This window comes from Myxine glutinosa, chromosome 5 (assembly GCF_964187855.1).
Source record: "Myxine glutinosa chromosome 5, kmMyxGlut1.1, whole genome shotgun sequence".
Lineage (NCBI taxonomy): Eukaryota > Metazoa > Chordata > Myxini > Myxiniformes > Myxinidae > Myxine > Myxine glutinosa.
In genome coordinates, this window is record NC_136265.1 from 19,740,988 (window position 1) to 19,761,523 (window position 20,536).

The 20,536-nt window shown below is 42.6% G+C and overlaps 2 long non-coding RNA genes across 2 annotated transcripts; one reads left to right on the top strand and one right to left on the bottom strand.

Moving 5' to 3' along the window:
* Positions 1–1,033: 1,033 nt before the first annotated feature.
* Positions 1,034–1,520, bottom strand: LOC144891999 (uncharacterized). Its single transcript, XR_013623322.1, has 2 exons — positions 1,418–1,520; positions 1,034–1,099 (listed from the first exon to the last, which is right to left on the bottom strand). It is a non-coding gene; the product is annotated as an uncharacterized LOC144891999 (long non-coding RNA).
* Positions 1,521–2,204: 684 nt separating this feature from the next.
* LOC137427875 (uncharacterized) lies at positions 2,205–13,850 on the top strand. Its single transcript, XR_013623409.1, has 4 exons — positions 2,205–2,404; positions 6,128–6,232; positions 11,154–11,196; positions 13,592–13,850. It is a non-coding gene; the product is annotated as an uncharacterized LOC137427875 (long non-coding RNA).
* The last annotated feature ends 6,686 nt before the right edge of the window (positions 13,851–20,536 follow it).

Here is a 20,536-nt window from a genome sequence, read left to right on the forward strand (position 1 = left end):
TGTTGATATTGTATACTATGCATGATGGTGTTTTGATGTGACATTTTCTTTGTACATCTCTACTGTACCAGGATTTTCACTGAGGACTTTGATTTAGGATTTTGTTGTGTACCTGGCAGTGTGCTTTTCGTGGTTTACAGTACGTTCTTGGTTTGATGAGGGTTTCATGTTTCTTGCTGTAAACGAAAGTGATATCCTCCTCGGGAATTAAAATTTGTGATCCTTCTTCTGACAAAAGGTTTTGGACATTGAATTCTTGATTCATCAATCACATACTGTCAAAAATATCCACAACACTATATTGGATTGAACATAAATCTACATCAGCAATAAAACACAAAATACACCAAACAATCACATCCTGGCGAGGGTATGCAATCTCTGCTCTTTCTTGTTTGCTTATGCGAGAGCTGAAGATGTTGATCTATTTCTATGGCTTTGGCCAGTGAGAGCTAATCTCCCATATCGAGGAGCTTTTTCCGAGATCCTCTTTGCATCGGTATTCGGAATCCATGAAAATTATCCTCAGAATTGTTATTAAATGATCAAAAGAATCCCCACTCCGCTGGTGCCTTTGTTTCGGGCGGTGTCTGGCAACTCTCTTCGCTTTCTGGGCGGCACATCGTCCTGAGATTTGATGAGCATTTCCTCCAGATCTTCTTTGTCTCCTTCCCCCCCGAAGCGAGAGTTTAGTGGATTTGATGACCTCATTCGCTGTTCCCTGGTGTTGGGCTAGCGGCTAGGGTGCCGGCTTAGGATTTCCTAGGATCCTGGGTTCGAATCCCGGTCGATCGCTGAATTAACGCCAGGGGGGTTGACTCAGCCTGTAACCATCCTTCCGAGGTCGGCTAATCGAGTACCAGTTCACTGGTAATTCCCTGCTTGTCGTTAAAGGCGGCAAAAAGGGTTGGCGTCAGGAAGGGCATCCGGCCGTAAAACATTGCTTCAAAAAGGGGACCGAAAAACAACAACAACCACGGTTCCCGAAAAAGGCCAACCCCCGCTTGCGGGGAAAAATGGCCTCTAAAGGTGGTTTTTAAATTTTTTTATTCGCTGTTCCACGGTCCGCGCCATCCTGCTTGACGAGGCTTCATTATACCTGCGGGCATCCCAGACAAGAAAAAAAATGATGTGATTTCTTAAACGACGACACTGCTGATGGAGATCGAGACAACAAAAGTGAATCTACAACAACAAAAGATAATGTGTGTGTGTGTGTGTGTGTGTGTGTGTGTGTGTGTGTGTGTGTGTGTGTGTGTGTGTGTGTGTGTGTGTTATATTATAGAGTGTGTAAGGAAAGTTATAAATATATGATAAAACATTATCCTATTGCAAGTAAAGTTTGAATAAGTGATGTTGCATTGATGGGTTGACTGACTGCCTGGACGCAACTGAGTTTGTGGATCTACTGATGTACCATCTATTGATGTGGATCCATGATCGAGGTTGTGGATCCGCCGGTTGGAGAGGTCCTGGGCTGAAAGGATCGAAACCTCGAGGAGGAACGGTGCCCAGCTGATGATCCATGCAGTCGGGAAACTAGTCAATATTGCTTCCGGGTTAACGTTCTTGCTTTAGGTGGAGAAACTATGTTTGAGGTTTACAATTTAAATAAAGTTGAATATGGGATGTTGTGAAATTAACATCATTTACAACAATCCTTTAAATTATTTAAGTTTAGGAACAACCGATACTGTACAATTAATTAAGTGTGTCTGTGTGTGTGTGTGTGTGTGTGTGTGTGTGTGTGTGTGTGTGTGTGTGTGTGTGTGTGTGTGTGCATGTCTGTGAATGAAAGAGAGGGATAGAATTGTGAGGAACAGAAATGAAAAAACGAGATGTGTGTGTGTGTGTGTGTGTCCCATAACTCCAAAGCCATAAAATGTATCATCCCAAAACTTTGCATGCATCCGAAGGGAACTCCAAGGGGGGGGGGGGGGGCATGAATGAAAATTAAGTGTTTGGGTAAATAACCAGGTTGTACAATGAAACAGGTTAGCACAGGTTTACATAGTACCTGTAGCAAGTCACCGGCATGACTTGGCCTGACAATAAAAACTTTCTACACACAAAGTGGAAAGTAGAATAAAAGGTCGGTGTTTGAAGGAGAATGTGACAAGCGGGATGGAAAATGCTGCCGTTTCATGGGCGTAACGTATCGAGTTATAGACGGTCTGGTCCCTTTTATATTTTTGTTTGCTTTTGGTTGTTTGTGAGCCTCGGTGGTCTTTTTAAACAACCTTTGATCAGACAACTGGTCAGTGCAGAGTAATCGAGGAGAGTCTGTTCACGTCTAAAGCCTCTGCTGTTCACCTCAACGGTCCACGACACCATGAAATCTTGGGTTTACCTGCCACTGCTGCTGCTTATCTGCCTGGTTGTTTTCACCAATGAGAAACCCAGGGTACGTAGCAATATATCCTGCTTTCCCTGTAGAAGAATATAAGAGAACGTCTTCTGTCCATTGGTCTTGTGTTGTAACAACAACCGATTCACTTCACCTATTTGGGAGGTGCGGGGAGAGGTACGAGTGGGAGTTATATTGCAGGTTACACTTTTACGCACCGAATAGAAATCCCCTGCCGGTGTAGCTGGATTCTCTCACTCCCCTAAAATCTCACTCTGGAGTGATTCTGTCCGAGGATAAAATCACTCTAGAGTGAACTAATCCTAGGACTGGCACTCGAGAGTGTAATTATCCTCGGACAGAATCACTCCCCCTGTCAGGATCGACACACTCCCTCCAGGATCAAAGCACTCCCCATTAGGATAAAGTCAACCCCCCAGAAAGAATGGAAAGATATATTTAGTTACTTTGGAAATATAACTCACAGGATGTTAGATATCGTTGCAATGATCAACAGAGCTTTTACTATGTATTTTAGTGTATACGGTGTAAGCATGTGCATCATATTGTCGGATCTTAATATTTAATTGTTGAATACATGTACTATATTTGAGCTCATGTTGAATACATGTACTATATTTGAGCCCATGTTGAATACATGTACTATATTTGAGCCCATGTTGAATACATGTACTATATTTGAGCCCATGTTGAATACATGTACTATATTTGAGCCCATGTTGAATACATGTACTATATTTGAGCCCATGTTGAATACATGTACTATATTTGAGCCCATGTTGAATACATGTACTATATTTGAGCCCATGTTGAATACATGTACTATATTTGAGCCCATGTTGAATACATGTACTATATTTGAGCCCATGTTGAATACATGTACTATATTTGAGCCCATGTTGAATACATGTACTATATTTGAGCCCATGTTGAATACATGTACTATATTTGAGCCCATGTTGAATACATGTACTATATTTGAGCTCATGTTGAATACATGTACTATATTTGAGCCCATGTTGAATACATGTACTATATTTGAGCCCATGTTGAATACATGTACTATATTTGAGCCCATGTTGAATACATGTACTATATTTGAGCCCATGTTGAATACATGTACTATATTTGAGCCCATGTTGAATACATGTACTATATTTGAGCCCATGTTGAATACATGTACTATATTTGAGCCCATGTTGAATACATGTACTATATTTGAGCCCATGTTGAATACATGTACTATATTTGAGCCCATGTTGAATACATGTACTATATTTGAGCCCATGTTGAATGCATGTACTATATTTGAGCCCATGTTGAATACATGTACTATATTTGAGCCCATGTTGAATACATATACTATATTTGAGCCCATGTTGAATACATGTACTATATTTGAGCCCATGTTGAATGCATGTACTATATTTGAGTCCATGTTGAATACATGTACTATATTTGAGCCCATGTTGAATACATGTACTATATTTGAGCCCATGTTGAATACATGTACTATATTTGAGCCCATGTTGAATACATGTACTATATTTGAGCCCATGTTGAATACATGTACTATATTTGAGCCCATGTTGAATACATGTACTATATTTGAGCCCATGTTGAATACATGTACTATATTTGAGCCCATGTTGAATACATGTACTATATTTGAGCCCATGTTGAATACATGTACTATATTTGAGCCCATGTTGAATACATGTACTATATTTGAGCCCATGTTGAATACATGTACTATATTTGAGCCCATGTTGAATACATGTACTATATTTGAGCCCATGTTGAATACATGTACTATATTTGAGCCCATGTTGAATACATGTACTATATTTGAGCCTATCATTATTTCAATACAACAAAAGAAGACATGAGTCCCGTTTTCCCCGTATATTTAATCAATACTCCCGTTCATTTATATTCACATGAGTTATTATACTTTGTTATGGTTTAAAAATATATCATGCAGTGTACTTCATTTCATATCTATATGTATAGGGTTCGGGTTAGGGTTTGTAAAGTTATACCAAAGTAAATTTATAGAACGTAACTTAAAATGACATTATATGTTGAAATGAAAATATCCTTTTTGTATAAAACATCGTAAATGTATCGTAATGATTACTGCGAATGCTCTAATATCAAAATATATAGTTATTTGAATGTTAAATTTATACTTTTCTTTATTTCATTTACCCAGTTTAATGCGGGGATGCGAAAAACATTGTATTTTTATTTTTAGGGAGAGACGTTTACAAAGGACATCATTCTGCCCTGTTTATCAATTCATTTATCATTTTATGTTCATATTCATTAACTTTGTCATGGTTGCATGTCATTACCATGCAATAAATATTGTTTAAATCACAAAATATATAGGGGGGGGGGGGGTGTTATAATCCTGGGGAGTCATTTGATCCTGCAAGGGGGAGTGTTAAAATCCTAGGGGGAGTGATTTGATCCTGTGGAGTGATTCTATCCTCCTACACCGGCATTACTTGGTGCACGTCAAAGATCCCAGCTCTCAGCGGCCCCCAAATATATATATACTAGCTCGGCTCGGCTCGCGCGTTACAGAGGAACGGGCTCATTTTAGCTGAGGATAATGACTGTACCTGAGTTGCTGTGTTGTCATGATTTACACCAATCATAATACAAACAATTACTTTGCACAAATGTATTTGTTGTGTTTGTGATATTACATTTTTATAGGCAATTTAGGTTGAAGATTTAGGTGGAATGTTTTTTTTTTTCAAGAAAGAACCCCCCTGCACATACTTAGGGGAGGGGTAGGTGCAGACTGGAAGTTTGGGACGATTACACCTCACCACCACGGAATTCAAAACACCTCACCACCACGTCATTTAAAAACACCTCACCACCACGTAATTCAAAACACCTCACCACCACGTCATTTAAAAACACCTCACCACCACGAAAATAAAAACACCTCACAGCCACGAAAATAAAAACACCTCACCACCACGAAAATAAAAACACCTCACAGCCACGTCATTTAAAAACACTTCACAGCCACGAAAATAAAAACACCTCTCCACCACGAAAATAAAAATACCTCACCACCACGTAATTCAAAACACCTCACCACCAAGTAATTCAAAACACCTCACCATCACATAATTCAAAACACCTCACCACCAATTAATTAAAAACACCTCACCACCACGTGATTTAAAAACACCTCACCACCATGTCATTTAAAAACACCTCACCACCACATAATTCAAAATACCTCACCACCACGTGATTCAAAACCACCGCCACGTTATTAAAAACACTTCACCACCACGGAAACAAAAGTTTGAGGGAGTCATTAAGTGACAACACAGACACTGCCCAGATGTGTAGATATATAGATAAATGACTGTACCCGAGTTGCCGTTTTGTCATGGTTTAAACCAATCATAATTCAAACAATCATAATGCACAAATGTATTTGTAATATACGTGATATTACCTTTTATAAACAATTGAAGTTGAAAAGTTATGTTGAAAAAATATTTTTCCCTTAAAAATTCAAAATAAAAATTGGAAAAATTTTCAAAACAAATACCCTTAGGACATGCGGACGGAAGAGATATGTGCACCCCAGAAGTTTGGTACGATTTCACAAAACTTTGAGGGAGTAGTTCAGCGACAACACAACACAGACACTGCACAGTATATATAGATAGATATATGCATACACTTCTCTCCCTCTCTCTCTCTTTCTTTGTCTAACAGCGATGCCGCTTGGGGAAAAAAAACGGTGGATTCCCGGGAACATGGGCATGTTCAGGTAGTACTGGTGCACTGAGGATTAAAGGTCAATTCCAAGTGATGGAACAAGTAAGGAATGATTGGATTACATTTTATGTTTTTTATTTTTTTAAAGAAATCGAGCTATTTCATTTTCTGGACATGGGACCTGGGAAGAACTTGGCGATGCAATTGCTGCAAAACCCTTTTCCCCCAAATTGAACTTTTTTCCCTTTATTTTCGTCTTCCTTTCTTATGTGAAACCAAATGATGCGAATACCTGTAGATGTACGTATGACCAAGTTCGACATCAGGTTCAAACGCAGCGTGAGCTGCAAATACAATCAATGCCAAAGATAACTCTCACCTACAGGGTAACTCTAACCTACAGGATAACTCTAACCTGCAGGATAACCCTTACCTGCAGGATAACTCTCACCTACAGGATAACTCTCACCTACAGGATAACTCTCACCTACAGGTTAACTCTCACCTACAGGATAACTCTCACCTACAGGATAACTCTCACCTACAGGATAACTCTCACCTACAGGATAACTCTCACCTACAGGTTGACTCTCACCTACAGGTTGACTCTCACCTACAGGATAACTCTCACCTACAGGATAACTCTCACCTACAGGATAACTCTCACCTACAGGATAACTCTCACCTACAGGTTGACTCTCACCTACAGGTTGACTCTCACCTACAGGATAACTCTCACCTACAGGTTAACTCTCACCTACAGGTTAACTCTCACCTACAGGATAACTCTCACCTACAGGTTGACTCTCACCTACAGGTTAACTCTCACCTACAGGATAACTCTCACCTACAGGATAACTCTCACCTACAGGTTAACTCTCACCTACAGGATAACTCTCACCTACAGGATAACTCTAACCTACAGGGTAACTCTCACCTACAGGATAACTCTAACCTACAGGATAACTCTAACCTACAGGGTAACTCTCACCTACAGGATAACTCTAACCTACAGGATAACTCTAACCTACAGGGTAACTCACCTACAGGGTAACTCTCACCTACAGGATAACTCTAACCTACAGGATAACTCTCACCTACAGGATAACTCTCACCTACAGGTTAACTCTCACCTACAGGTTAACTCTCACCTACAGGATAACTCTCACCTACAGGATAACTCTCACCTACAGGATAACTCTCACCTACAGGGTAACTCTCACCTACAGGATAACTCTAACCTACAGGATAACTCTAACCTGCAGGATAACCCTTACCTACAGGATAACTCTCACCTACAGGATAACTCTCACCTACAGGTTAACTCTCACCTACAGGTTAACTCTCACCTACAGGATAACTCTCACCTACAGGATAACTCTCACCTACAGGATAACTCTCACCTACAGGATAACTCTCACCTACAGGTTGACTCTCACCTACAGGTTAACTCTCACCTACAGGATAACTCTCACCTACAGGATAACTCTCACCTACAGGTTGACTCTCACCTACAGGTTAACTCTCACCTACAGGATAACTCTCACCTACAGGTTAACTCTCACCTACAGGTTAACTCTCACCTACAGGATAACTCTCACCTACAGGTTGACTCTCACCTACAGGTTAACTCTCACCTACAGGATAACTCTCACCTACAGGATAACTCTCACCTACAGGTTGACTCTCACCTACAGGTTAACTCTCACCTACAGGATAACTCTCACCTACAGGATAACTCTCACCTACAGGATAACTCCATAGTTGTTTTTAAGTGGGGAAAACAAGAGGTTAATCGGTTGTTCTATTTCAGATGTAGACCTTGCTCCATCCTTGTCTAAATGCTGTTTTATTTGTCCCGTGGGATTAACTGATTAAATTTGTATTTTGTGGCCGTAGGTAGTTTTTCACCCGAAACCCTTCACTGCCACACCTGTGCAATATGTCCCACACAATCCTCTCTTCTTCACTTCCACTCCAGATCCCCTTTCCCTTTTCTCCATTTCCTCTCATAGTTGGCTAAATAACCTTCTCAAGCATATCTACCTGCTTTTCATTTTTCCATTTCATTTTCCTTTTTCCATCCTGGAGAGGTAATATTTAGATGGCTCCTAACAATTTCTGTTTTGCCCGATGACGTATTTGCTTTCATGAAGAGCTTCACACGAGGACTTTGTCCTTATCAATCTTCGTAACCAATGTTTGTGCTGCTCGGATCTGGAGGATTTCTTTTTGCAACATTTTTGCTCCTACCTCACACCTAGCTCGTCTTCACGCTGTTGAAACCAAAGCTTTCAGAATCATTGGAATCTCCCGCGATGAAGCTAACTCCGAGGGCCTTTCACTCACTCACCGCAGGCAGGTTGGTGGTCTTTCTGTCTTCTACCGACTCCTCTCCAGCCTTGCTCCCCCAGCTCTCTCTGGGCTCTGTACCCCAAATATTCCTACAGGTCGCACAAGATCTGCCAGCAACCCTCTTATGGTTAAACTGCCAAAATCAAGACTCTCTGCTCACCTTCATTCCTCTTTTCTTCCGCCTCTGGGACAAACTCCCTCACTCTCTTCAATCCTCTTTTCTTCCGCCTCTGGGACAAACTCCCTCACTCTCTTCAATCCCACTCCTCCCTCCAAGTCTTTAAAACAGCTGTTCACCACCATCTCTTATCTTCCCCCCATCCAAAACCTTGATATTTTCTACCCCAGCTAATTTCACCCCAGATCCACTTTTTTGAAATACCAACTTCTTTCCTGGAAGTCCTTGATGTCCTTGTGTTTTATACTTCAAAACCACCCCTTCCCACGCCTCCTCCCCCCAAGCCCTCTCCCTCTCACAGAGCTCCCAATGTCCCTGCTCTCAAATGTTGTGTTTGTGCTTCCCCTTCTCTCCCCATCTTGTCTACCGCTCCCCTTATTATATGTTTTATGTGTCTGTTTGATTTTTTGTGTGATAAGTGTTAGCTCTTTCACGAGCCTCGATCCTGTATACAAAAAAATAAATAAAAACAACATCGTACAAGTCTGAGCCTTTAGCCTGGTGTTGGCTTCGCGGTTAGGGTGCCGGCTTGGGATCCTCGGATCCTGGGTTCGTATCGATCGTTGAATTAACGCCAGGGGAGTTGACTCAGCCTGTCATCCTTCCGAGGTCCGCAAATTGAGTACCAGTTCACTGGTGATTCTCTGTGTGTCTCAAGAGGCGACTAACAGGGTTGGCGGCAGGAAGGGCATCAGTCCATAAAACATTGCTTCAAAAAGGGGACCACGGTGCCCGATAAAGGTCAACCCCTGCTCTGCGGGGTTGGTACAAGTCTGAGCCTGTAATATATAAGCTGGGGAACGCAATCAAGAACGGGGTTTTGTCCCCTCCACCACCGAAGGTGGACACGGAGGTTATGTTTTCACCCCTGTCTGTTTGTCTGTGAGTATGACATCTCAAAAAGTTAGACGGATTCAGACGAAATTTGGCGGACAGTTTGGGTGTTTGACAAGGACGAATTGACTAGATTTTGGTGAAGATTCAGATGCTATAATTTTTTAATTATCCCACGAATGCAAAGCAAAAAGTGGGGGTAAGCAATTGGGTATTGTCAGTTTGTCCAACTGTCCGTTTGTCTGTCCCTCTTGTCAGTTTATGATCGAAGAATGATCGTAAATTTTTGATTTTCATGGAGGAACTACTAATTTGAACACGTTATATGGAAATGTTATATTTTGAACACGAATCGGAAGACACGTTTGCCGTTTTACAGTACTTGGTCTTTGAATTCATCCCGATTCTGTACGCACAGAGAGTAGTAAGATCAAATTTTTTACTGTCTGTCTGCCTGGCAGTCAGACAAAATTGAAAGTCATTCCAAACAACGTTCCTGTTTTTAAGGACATTCTAAAGGATACAAACAACAGGCATGAGTAAATAATGTACCTGTGTTAAATAAGGCGGTGTATAAGACGTCAACAGCGGTAAACTTCCGGAATTTCTTTTTTCTCCGACCATAAACATCTTTGTTTTATTTGAATTGAAGTTTTCCTTCCTTACATGAAGTGAAGCTTCATCAGCATGAAGATTACCTTACTTCCAAATTCTATATTTGAACACTCCAGACCAGAAATCGCCTTTTTGTATTTTTAGAAACCCGATTCAAAATGTTACGGCCATTTACATCATCACGACCAATCAGATTTGCTGCTAGTAGGCTCCGCCCCCAACCTTATTTTTTAAAGACAGCATGGAGTGATGTGTTCTATGAACTCTCTATTGTTGATGAGATCAGGAAATTTAAGCTGAGAATTATCTTCTTTCATCTTCGCCGACATTACTTTAACCCCAAATTTGGTAAATAGCAAGACCTCCCTTGATATTAATAACTTTAAACGAAATTAGCGAAACTAGTTACCCTCATCCGCGGAGAGGTTATTGCATTGGAGTCCGTTTGTCTGTCTGTTTGTCCGCACAGAATAAATATGATTTTCTCTGCAACCGTTGGTCTGATTGACAGGAATTTTTCACCATAGGTGCAACTCCACCTCTAGAATTTTTTTAATGATAATGATGACTTCATAAGTCACGTGGTAGAGGCGCCATCTTGGAAAAAGCGGAAAATATGCACCTCTATCTCCATAAGAGCTGCATCGAAATGATTGAGACATGGCTCATTGTAAATAACTCTCCATGGGAAATAAAATATGTAAATGATGATGTCATATGTGCCTCCATTATGACGTCATAATTCGACAAGTACAAAACTTCATCGATCAAGATGAAATTTCTTGCTCGTCATCTAGTGACACATTGGTGGAGAAAACAAAAGATGACGTCATCGGTCACGTGGTTCGGCCGTCATATTTGTTTTAACACAAAGGCTTTTTAAAAAACCTCTAAAAACACGTCCTGGCGAGCGTCTGCAATCCCTGATTGCTTTCTTGTTTTGCTTTGAGAACTTTTGCCCGTGTTGATCAGATTTTAATTTGATGACTTGTTCTTGAGGTCATCCATTTAATGACAAAGGATTGTCATTGGTCTGTGCAGCATCCAACTCGGAAGCCCAAGAGGGATCACCATCATCATCTTGGTGAGTAAAGTCGTGCATCTTCCTCATTAATTATTTCAGTAAAATATTTATTTCATCGTTTTGATGATGAGGATAATCCATCAATAGGATCAATAATAATTATTGAACACCTTTCCCAAATGAGAGCAATCAACCTTGTTAAGATAGATCAGAGAAACTGGGATGATGTGAGTTTTGAGCCAGGGGACCCGACACATCATGTCCTGTTTTGTTTGTGAGATATCACGTGTCAGTAACTTTGACGTCATCTCATCTACAACGGTGGTATTCTCCATGATGCAACCTCTTCCCTCCAGTGCACCAGTTTGATAGGTTGGCCTCAGATCCTCTATTCCTCCGTTATTTTGTGAGCATCACGTGGGTACCTGTTTCGCATTAACTAATCGGAGCATGGACATATCGCTGGTGCAGTGCCCCCTGTAGATTAGAGCAGAAATTTGTGAGTTATTCAGGGTGCAGGAGATAACTCACTTACTCTTCACAAAAGACACCAAGGGATCGTTAATGTCCACCAAGTAATGCGTACATATTGGACATCTGGCTTTACATCCAACCGATGGACAGTGCATAATGTTATGTTTGTAGGGGGTAGGCAATACTTTAGTCCAGGTGGAATTGCATAGGTGGTGTGCTCTGACTGTCGTGAAGAAGAAGAAACCCCATGTAATAAGTAGGAAATTTGTGTAGACTGTATGTCCTGGAAGAGCGTGTCTTCGTTCCCATCACGAGGCGTGGGGTATGTTAATTAGTGGGGGATTATAGGTAATTAATCCCCTGTATGTAATGGCCTCTGTTTTTTTCCCTCTGTTCCTTATGACACCAGCAACACACACACATTGTAAGAAATTACCCATTTATGACACTAAATTAAAACCAACCGGAAACAGGACATTGAGTATTAACGCGGATAACATCGACCTGGTGAGCACACAAGGCACAAAAGGTCCGTGGGGCCACGCCCCGAAGAGCAGCGATTGGTCCGGGATTGATTGGCGCACAAGACTGGTAAGAAGGAACTATGGGATTGTGGAAATGTCGTAGGATGACATCAGAGCCTTGACTATAAAGGAGCATTCTGGCCGACATTTTCTTCCTCTTCAGCGAAGGACATTCCTTGAGACGCCACGATTTTCTCTTCTTGCTTCTTGATTTCCTCGCATGTTCTGGGTTTGGTGGCGAGCGGTCGTCTCCCCGACATTTTCTCGTGGCTGGCTCTGATTTTCGGGATTCAACAATGACCGGCGAAGTTCACGAGTTCTCTTCTCTCTTGGCTTTTCCTTGTGCTTGATTTCCATGCTTATTCTTTGTCTCTCGAGCCCTGGCTTTGACGACAAATGGTCGTGTCCTGACATCGCTCTTCTTCGTCTTCTCGAGGCTGGCTCGCATCCTCTGGCTTTGGTGTTGGTGAACGAGATCGTGAGGACAAGCGCGGGTGGAGTGACCGAGCGGACGCGGCCTGTTCATTTCGCGCACGGAGCGAGGAGTAAACAGACCGCGCATGAGGCCTAGTTCGCGCCCACGGGGAGTGCAGCCTGCGGTTTCGCGTGCAAGGACGTGTGGCCCAAGACGATTCCTGACAAGGTTCAAGAGCCGATTAGAGCTAAGTGCCCCACAAACACATTTATTTTCCAGTTATTTTTTCCCTTGTGTTGTAATCGAGTCTGAGTGGGGACGTCCCGTTTAGGAATCATAGTTTTTTTTATCGTGCATTCTTTGTGATCGGCATTTTCTTTAATAAAGCCAGTATTTTTGTACATTTTAATCCTGTGTCATTTGAGTTAATTTATCCAGGTGCGAAGACGTCGGGTGGAAGCCGTCTAGGTAAGTTCATCATACTCCTTCCCTCGCGTGTAAATAATACCTTCATTTTTGGATTGAACGCCTTGGAGAAAAGCTCATTTGGTCATCTGTGTCGCCCTGCGGTGTTCACTACAGGGTAGTCACACGACAATACGTTCATTTCCTCACCGTGCCTGGGAAACACAAAGGTGACAATTCTTAGCTGGGCCGACATTCAAACCCAGGTGAGACGGATCAGGTGTGAGTGGGCGTACCTCTAGGAGTCTAGGCCATCCTCTGCCTGTCCTGGATCCTTGATAATCAAACTCACAGGAGACATTCCAGCAGCACACATGGTAGGAAGACTTCCGAGTCGTCATGTCAGTTGTCAACTTGTCACAGTAATATTTCAAAATGTCAAACTCCATTTGTGGTTCATCTTCAGGCATCAAACAAATATGTTGAGAGAATGAGATGCAAACAAATATGTCAAATAATCGACATTGAGGAAATGACGTCACGGTTTGAAGGTGGAAACAAAATCGGTTAAACCGAGTATGAGAACCGATTTTAAAACCTGTCAATTATTCTCTCGTTTTCTGTTCTTCTTTTTCAGAATGAAACCATTGTACCTGGAGTCCGCAAATATGACACCTGGACAATGTGCATCAACTGGACATCTATAATATAGATCTATCTTGTGGCTTGGAATAAATCGACATATTGATGTGGAAAACAAAATACCTGCCATTCCTTTGTCATTTAAATTGTATAAACAAATTTATGGTAAGATTTCAGATTGTGTGATGGGAAATGTTGTGATATTCAAATCAAAATAAAAAAGGATTTCTAATCAGCCATTTACAGAATCTGAAGCAGAGTTGTTTTGTATATTTATTTATATATTTTCCGCACCTTATTTTATTCAAGCCTAGGGAGAGAAAGCATTAACAGCCAAATGCGAATGGTTGTTCTTTGACACATAATATAGGACTTTTCAATTTTACCATAGGAGCGCCTGCGCCTGTAGAATTTATTTATTCATAATTATGACGTCATAGGTCACGTGGTACGGATGCCATCTTGGAAAAAATGTTGCACCTCTATATCTCCCAAACTGCTTCAATGGAAAAAATTGAAACATGGCTATTTGTCAAGTACTCACCATGGGGAATAATATATGTTGATGATGATGTCATCGGTGCCTTCCTTATGACGTCATAATTCGACAAGTACAAAGCTTGATCTGATCAGTATTAAAAAAAGATTCCTCTGCAACTGTTAGTCCGATGGACACGAAATTTTCAGAATATGAGCGGCTCCTCCTGTTAAATTTTTCTAATGATAATTATGACGTCATAGATGACGTGGTACAGGCGCCATCTTGGAAAAATCGAAAAAAGTTGCACCTCTATATCTCCGAAACCGCTCATGGAAAAAATTGAAACATGGCTCATTGTCAAGTACTCCGCTTGGGGAATAAGATATGTTAATGATGATGTCATCGGCACCTTAATTATGACGTTATAATTCAAGAAGTACAACGCTTGATTCGATCAGTATGAATTTTTTTCCCTGCAATTCCTGGTCCGATTGACACAAAATTTTCACCATAGGGGCGCCTCCTCCTGTGGAATATTTTAATGATAATCATGACGTCATATGTCATGTGGTACAGGCACCATCTTGGAAAAACCGAAAAACGTTGCACCTCTATATCTCCAAAACCGCCCTATGGAAAAAATTGAAGCATGGCTCATTGCAAAGAACTCCATATGGGGAATATATGTTGTTAACGATGACGTCATTGGTGCCATAATTATGACGTCATAATTCGACAGGGACAACAAGTGTGTAGACTTCTCACCAGGGTGCAGGATTCAGCGAAGGAATTTCAGGGTTGGAATTTAGGAAACTGATCAGTTTGAAATTTATTGAGTGTGATCTATGCAACAATTATATGAGAGAATATAAATTTATGATGTCATCGCTCACGTGGTCTGGCAGCCATATTGGATCAAAGAAAAAAAAACTTCAAAAACAGAAGAGTTGGCTCGCACCAAGTTGACTGCGCAGGGTAAGTCTTCAATGAATACCATCTAGTTGTCGGTAGAAAAAGACGACGAGGAGGAGAAAGACGAGGGGGAGAAGGAAGAAGCCGAAGGTGAGAAGGAGAGCGAAGATAATGCATGGGGGGAATGAGGAGAATGAGGAGAAGTGAAAATAAGTCAAAAAATATATATAGGTTTACCGGTTGGTGACGTCACCAATTACCTCACTGCTGACGTAAAGTGGATGAGCAATAGCTATTGGATGGAAATGTGAGCGTCGTCATCGTAGGAGACGAAAAAAAGGATGGAAATGAAATGAAGAAACATTTAAGGGGGGAAAAGACGTGAACAATGAGTAATGGTTAATATATTTACAGAAAATAAACATTTAGTGCTGATGTAAATAAATAAAAAATAAAATTTGCTACTGTAGCGGTTACATTATTCGCATGTCGCGGTTAACTTATGTTTGGTCATAATCCACGTGCACGGAGCCTGTGGGGCTTTTGGTTTGTTGGCCGTGACGCACGCGCGGTTGTCGGAGCCACGCCCTCCGAAGAGGGTTTTGGCTTTATAAAAGCTTTCCCACTTCCGTTCGCGACTTCGCGTTCAGAGTGCTGGAGATTTCTGTACGAATAAACGAGCTTCGAACCCTACGAAATGGCCTCGTTCTCTCGCTTTCCGCGACTCCTAAACTACTTTCAATTTCCGGGAGTCGTTTTTCTTTTGAAGAGTATTGATCCCTCATTTCTATCCTTCTGGAGAGGAGGGGAAGCAGATTTTTTTGAAGTTACGTGTCCGCCATCTTTGGTGTCCCATGAGTCCCCACAAGGAGTTAGTTACTCAGGTGAGTGCCACTTACCGATGAAATGTGATTCCTCTTCTCCTTTGATTTCAGAAACAATATAACAATGCTTATGCCTTTTTCAACCCGGGAATGGATTAAATCAAGTGGGAATGTTGAATTTTTGGAGGAAATATGCACCTTTAAGCAGGTATTCGAATTTACACAAATGGGATTTTCTGTGTTGTGGGTGTAGCAATATGGCGGTTGGAGCACTTCTGGTGCCTTCGGGCCCACCAGACCAATTAACGTTAGTCACCTTACCCAGTTAGTGTAGTATCAGTGGTTAGTATGGAGATCAGCGATATTAACCCTTAAACGCTGACAAAAACATCTTTGTATGCACACAGCAAAACGCATGTCCAAACAGTCGTTTCGTTGTGTGCGTCTAAACAGCTGATTGGCCTGTGAAACTCCGCCCATATCTACAACATCCAATTGAAATGATGCACTTGGATAGAATCAATGGGTCACGGACAATTTATTATTGTTGGAGGACATTCAGCGCATTGCTAATCGTCGGAGCTTGATCCAGGTCATCTTGTATTAGGTTCAGCAACCAACGAAATGATTCCTTCTCGATTATCCATCCCTCTTTCTCCTCCTCCATCCCTCTTTCTCCTCCTCCATCCCTCTTTCTCCTCCTCCATCCCTCTTTCTCCTCCTCCATCCCTCTTTCTCCTCCTCCATCCCTCTTTCTCCTCCTCCATCCCTCTTTCTCCTCCTCCATCCCTCTTTCTCCTCCTCCATCCCTCTTTCTCCTCCTCCATCCCTCTTTCTCCTCCTCCATCCCTCTTTCTCCTCCTCCATCCCTCTTTCTCCTCCTCCATCCCTCTTTCTCCTCCTCCATCCCTCTTTCTCCTCCTCCATCCCTCTTTCTCCTCCTCCATCCCTCTTTCTCCTCCTCCATCCCTCTTTCTCCTCCTCCATCCCTCTTTCTCCTCCTCCATCCCTCTTTCTCCTCCTCCACCCCTCTTTCTCCTCCTCCACCCCTCTTTCTCCTCCTCCACCCCTCTTTCTCCTCCTCCACCCCTCTTTCTTCTCCTCCACCCCTCTTTCTCCTCCTCCATCCCTCTTTCTCCTCCTCCATCCCTCTTTCTCCTCCTCCATCCCTCTTTCTCCTCCTCCATCCCTCTTTCTCCTCCTCCATCCCTCTTTCTCCTCCTCCATCCCTCTTTCTCCTCATCCATCCCTCTTTCTCCTCATCCATCTCTCTTTCTCCTCATCCATCTCTTTCTCCTCATCCATCTCTTTCTCCTCATCCATCTCTTTCTCCTCATCCATCTCTTTCTCCTCATCCATCTCTTTCTCCTCATCCATCTCTTTCTCCTCATCCATCTCTCTTTCTCCTCATCCATCTCTCTTTCTCCTCATCCATCTCTCTTTCTCCTCATCCATCTCTTTCTCCTCATCCATCTCTCTTTCTCCTCATCCATCTCTCTTTCTCCTCATCCATCTCTCTTTCTCCTCATCCATCTCTCTTTCTCCTCATCCATCCCTCTTTCTCCTCATCCATCTCTCTTTCTCCTCATCCATCCCTCTTTCTCCTCATCCATCCCTCCTTCCACTCATCCATCCCTCCTTCCCCTCATCCATCCTTCCTTCGAGATTATCTATCCCCTTTTCCCCTCCTCCATCCCTCTTTCTCCTTCTCCATCCCTCCTCCATCCCTCCTCCCACTCATCCATCCCTCCTTCCACTCATCCATACCTCCTTCCACTCATCCATCCCTCCTTCCCCTCATCCATCCTTCCTTCGAGATTATCTATCCCCTTTTCCCCTCCTCCATCCCTCTTTCTCCTTCTCCATCCCTCCTCCATCCCTCCTCCCACTCATCCTTCCCTCCTTCGAGATGATCCATCCCTCTTTCCCCTCCCACTCATCCATCCTTCCTTCCCCTCATCCATCCTTCCTTCGAGATTATCCATCCCTCCTCCTCATCCATCCATCCATCCATCCCTCCAACCATTGATCATGGAAAAGACAGTCTGTGAATGTGTGCAATATGTGTATCTGAGCTATGGTTCCCACATGTATTCCACTCTGGGTAATGTGGATTGAATTGATCGATGATGATTATATTGAACCATCCATCATGTTTTATGTTTGGGTTGTATACCACAGTACAAAATTAATTAGTGGGTTTCTATTTATTATGTATGTAGATCTGGTGCGTTTTGCCACTCCTTCCATACCCTCATGGTGATTCTCAAGTTAACTTAAATTGCCAGGAAGTATATGAGAGTAAATCTGCATTTCTAATTACGCCATTTTTGCCTAATGCTCGCTTCAAGGCCTTAAACGTACTCTTAAACATGCTCTCATATACAAGTAAAAATTTGAGAATTTGTGCTTATATAAAATGTTGGAAGCATTTCGTGTTAAAAGTGGTTAAACAAGTTTTTTAGGATAATTCGAGGGTGCTGAATTCAAAAATGCTGTTTAACCGGTTCAATTTTGGAGTCTTAACCTTCAAATTGTAAAAAACAAAATGCCCGCTGTCGTGAAAATCAAACTCAGACACGACTTGTACCTTGGTGTGGTAGAATAAATCTTTATACTATGTAACTAGTTATGAGATTGGTGAGTGAACCAATAGGTGGTCGTAAGAATGTTAGGAATGTATCTCGCTCTGTTAAAGCTGGGAGTCCATTGTCCACCTCCTGTACAGCCCTGGGCTAGAGCACCCTCCTACTGTGTAAATGGAACTCACAGCAGGAGGGGAGCGAGTTGGTGCCAGCAGGGCGATTGTGGATGACCAAGGAGCTTCAGCGCACGGAGGATTAACTTTTAGCGCACAGGGGATTAACTCCAATTTATCCATATAAATCAGAGCAAACTTTGAGTCAACACACTTGTCCTCAGAAGCCCTGCCTGATGGAATGAACGAGTACAGCGCTGCAGAGGAACATCGGCTGAGAAAGAGGGACTATGCGGATAGAGTTATCTGGTCCATTGAGTTAACGGTAGTTATTAGTATTTGAATGAAGTGAACAACTAGTTAATAAAGTCATGACCTTTTGTAAAACCTGTTTCCGATCATTGGAGTCTTGAGTCCCAAACCACTTCCACGACACTTGGGTAGGTTTAATATCATTTAGATCTGTGGTCACATCCTGTAAAATACATTCATGCAAGAGACATCAGAATCGGAGTATGACATGGGCAATCGAAGTATAACAGTATCAATAGGCAAAACAAAACAAGCGCAGCATATAGGGGCGTACATACCATTCAAACTACAGGACTATATGTCGCAGTAAGTGTCGCTGGAGTGTCCTTGCGCCGCGGTTGTCCCGGGTCTTATAGACGCCCCTTTTAAAGGGATAAGCGAGCACTCCCGGGTTCACCTTCAGTATAATTTCACTACATTCTCCCCGCCATTAAAACTATACTGCTGCTAGGCAGGTCGCAAGCAAGCGTCAGCAATAATCGAATGGGGTACGTCAATCCACGTCAGTCGGTCCACCCGTAGCGGTCGGGGCATCGAACTACCCTGCCAGTTCGTGTTCGGAGACTACCGGGTACGGCGTCCCCAAGCCCGGAGTCCCCCGCGTCGGAATAGCTGCCGGAGGTGGGTGTCGGAGGGGGCACCCCAGGGCCATCAGGCAAGGGAGTAGGCGACGACGGAAGCGACGGCAGGTATTCCATAGAGGAAGCTTCGGTAGAGTCCATAGACTCGTAGATTGGTTCGTCGATATCCCTGTCGTCCCCACAAGGGGCGAGATGGCGTACGGAGACAGTAGACTCGTGTCCGTCAGCCGTTATCACACGAGCATGCTCGGGATTAGCCTGGAGTACCCGCACCTTATCAACAAGGGGGTCGTACTTGCTAGCGCGAACCGCTCGTTTGAGATAGGCTGGCCCCGGCTCAGCGAGCCAGCTGGGTAAAGATTGGATACTACCCGAGCTTCTAGGGTGGTGGAACAGTCTTTCACGAGGAGTCTGGTTGGTGGCGGTACATAGGAGATAGTCCAGTAATAATGTGACTTGACCTCACACTAATTGCAACAGAAGCAAACAACTGATTTGTGTATCCTCAATATGTCCTGAATGAGGAAAAAAAAGTGTTAAGGAATTGCATGGGTGGAAAGTTTTGAAAAATGCATAAATATGATCCTACCCAAAAACCGATTTTTCGCCCTTTCTGCTAAATTTGACTATGCTGTATTTTTTTTCCTTGAAGCAAAAAAAACACATACAGAGTATCAGTGATGAGAATTTATTGTGATCACATCATCACATAACTGATCAACTGTTGATCAAACGATTGAACCAATTAAATATGTGTACAGAATACATATAACACTACACAATGTCATCATCGTCGTCACAGGGCATCTGTATTGAGTTAGTGCAGCTGGATCCCCTGCAGTTTCCACATGCCGGAGTGCACTCGATATTGTTCTTTTTGCATGTGCATCTCGGGGTGCTGCAGTCAGCCTGGCAGTTGCACTTGATGACCCGCAGAAGCTTTTCAGGAGCAGGGGGTAGGGTTGTCTGAACTGGCACAAACCCCTCGACACACTTCTGCCATCCCCACTCTGTAGGACGAGGTCCATCTGTAAGATAAGACAGGGAATTTGGTTTTGTCACAGCAGCAATGATACAGAAGGTAGTGAAAATAATACACAAGATACACAGAACATCACAGTAATTGAACTTA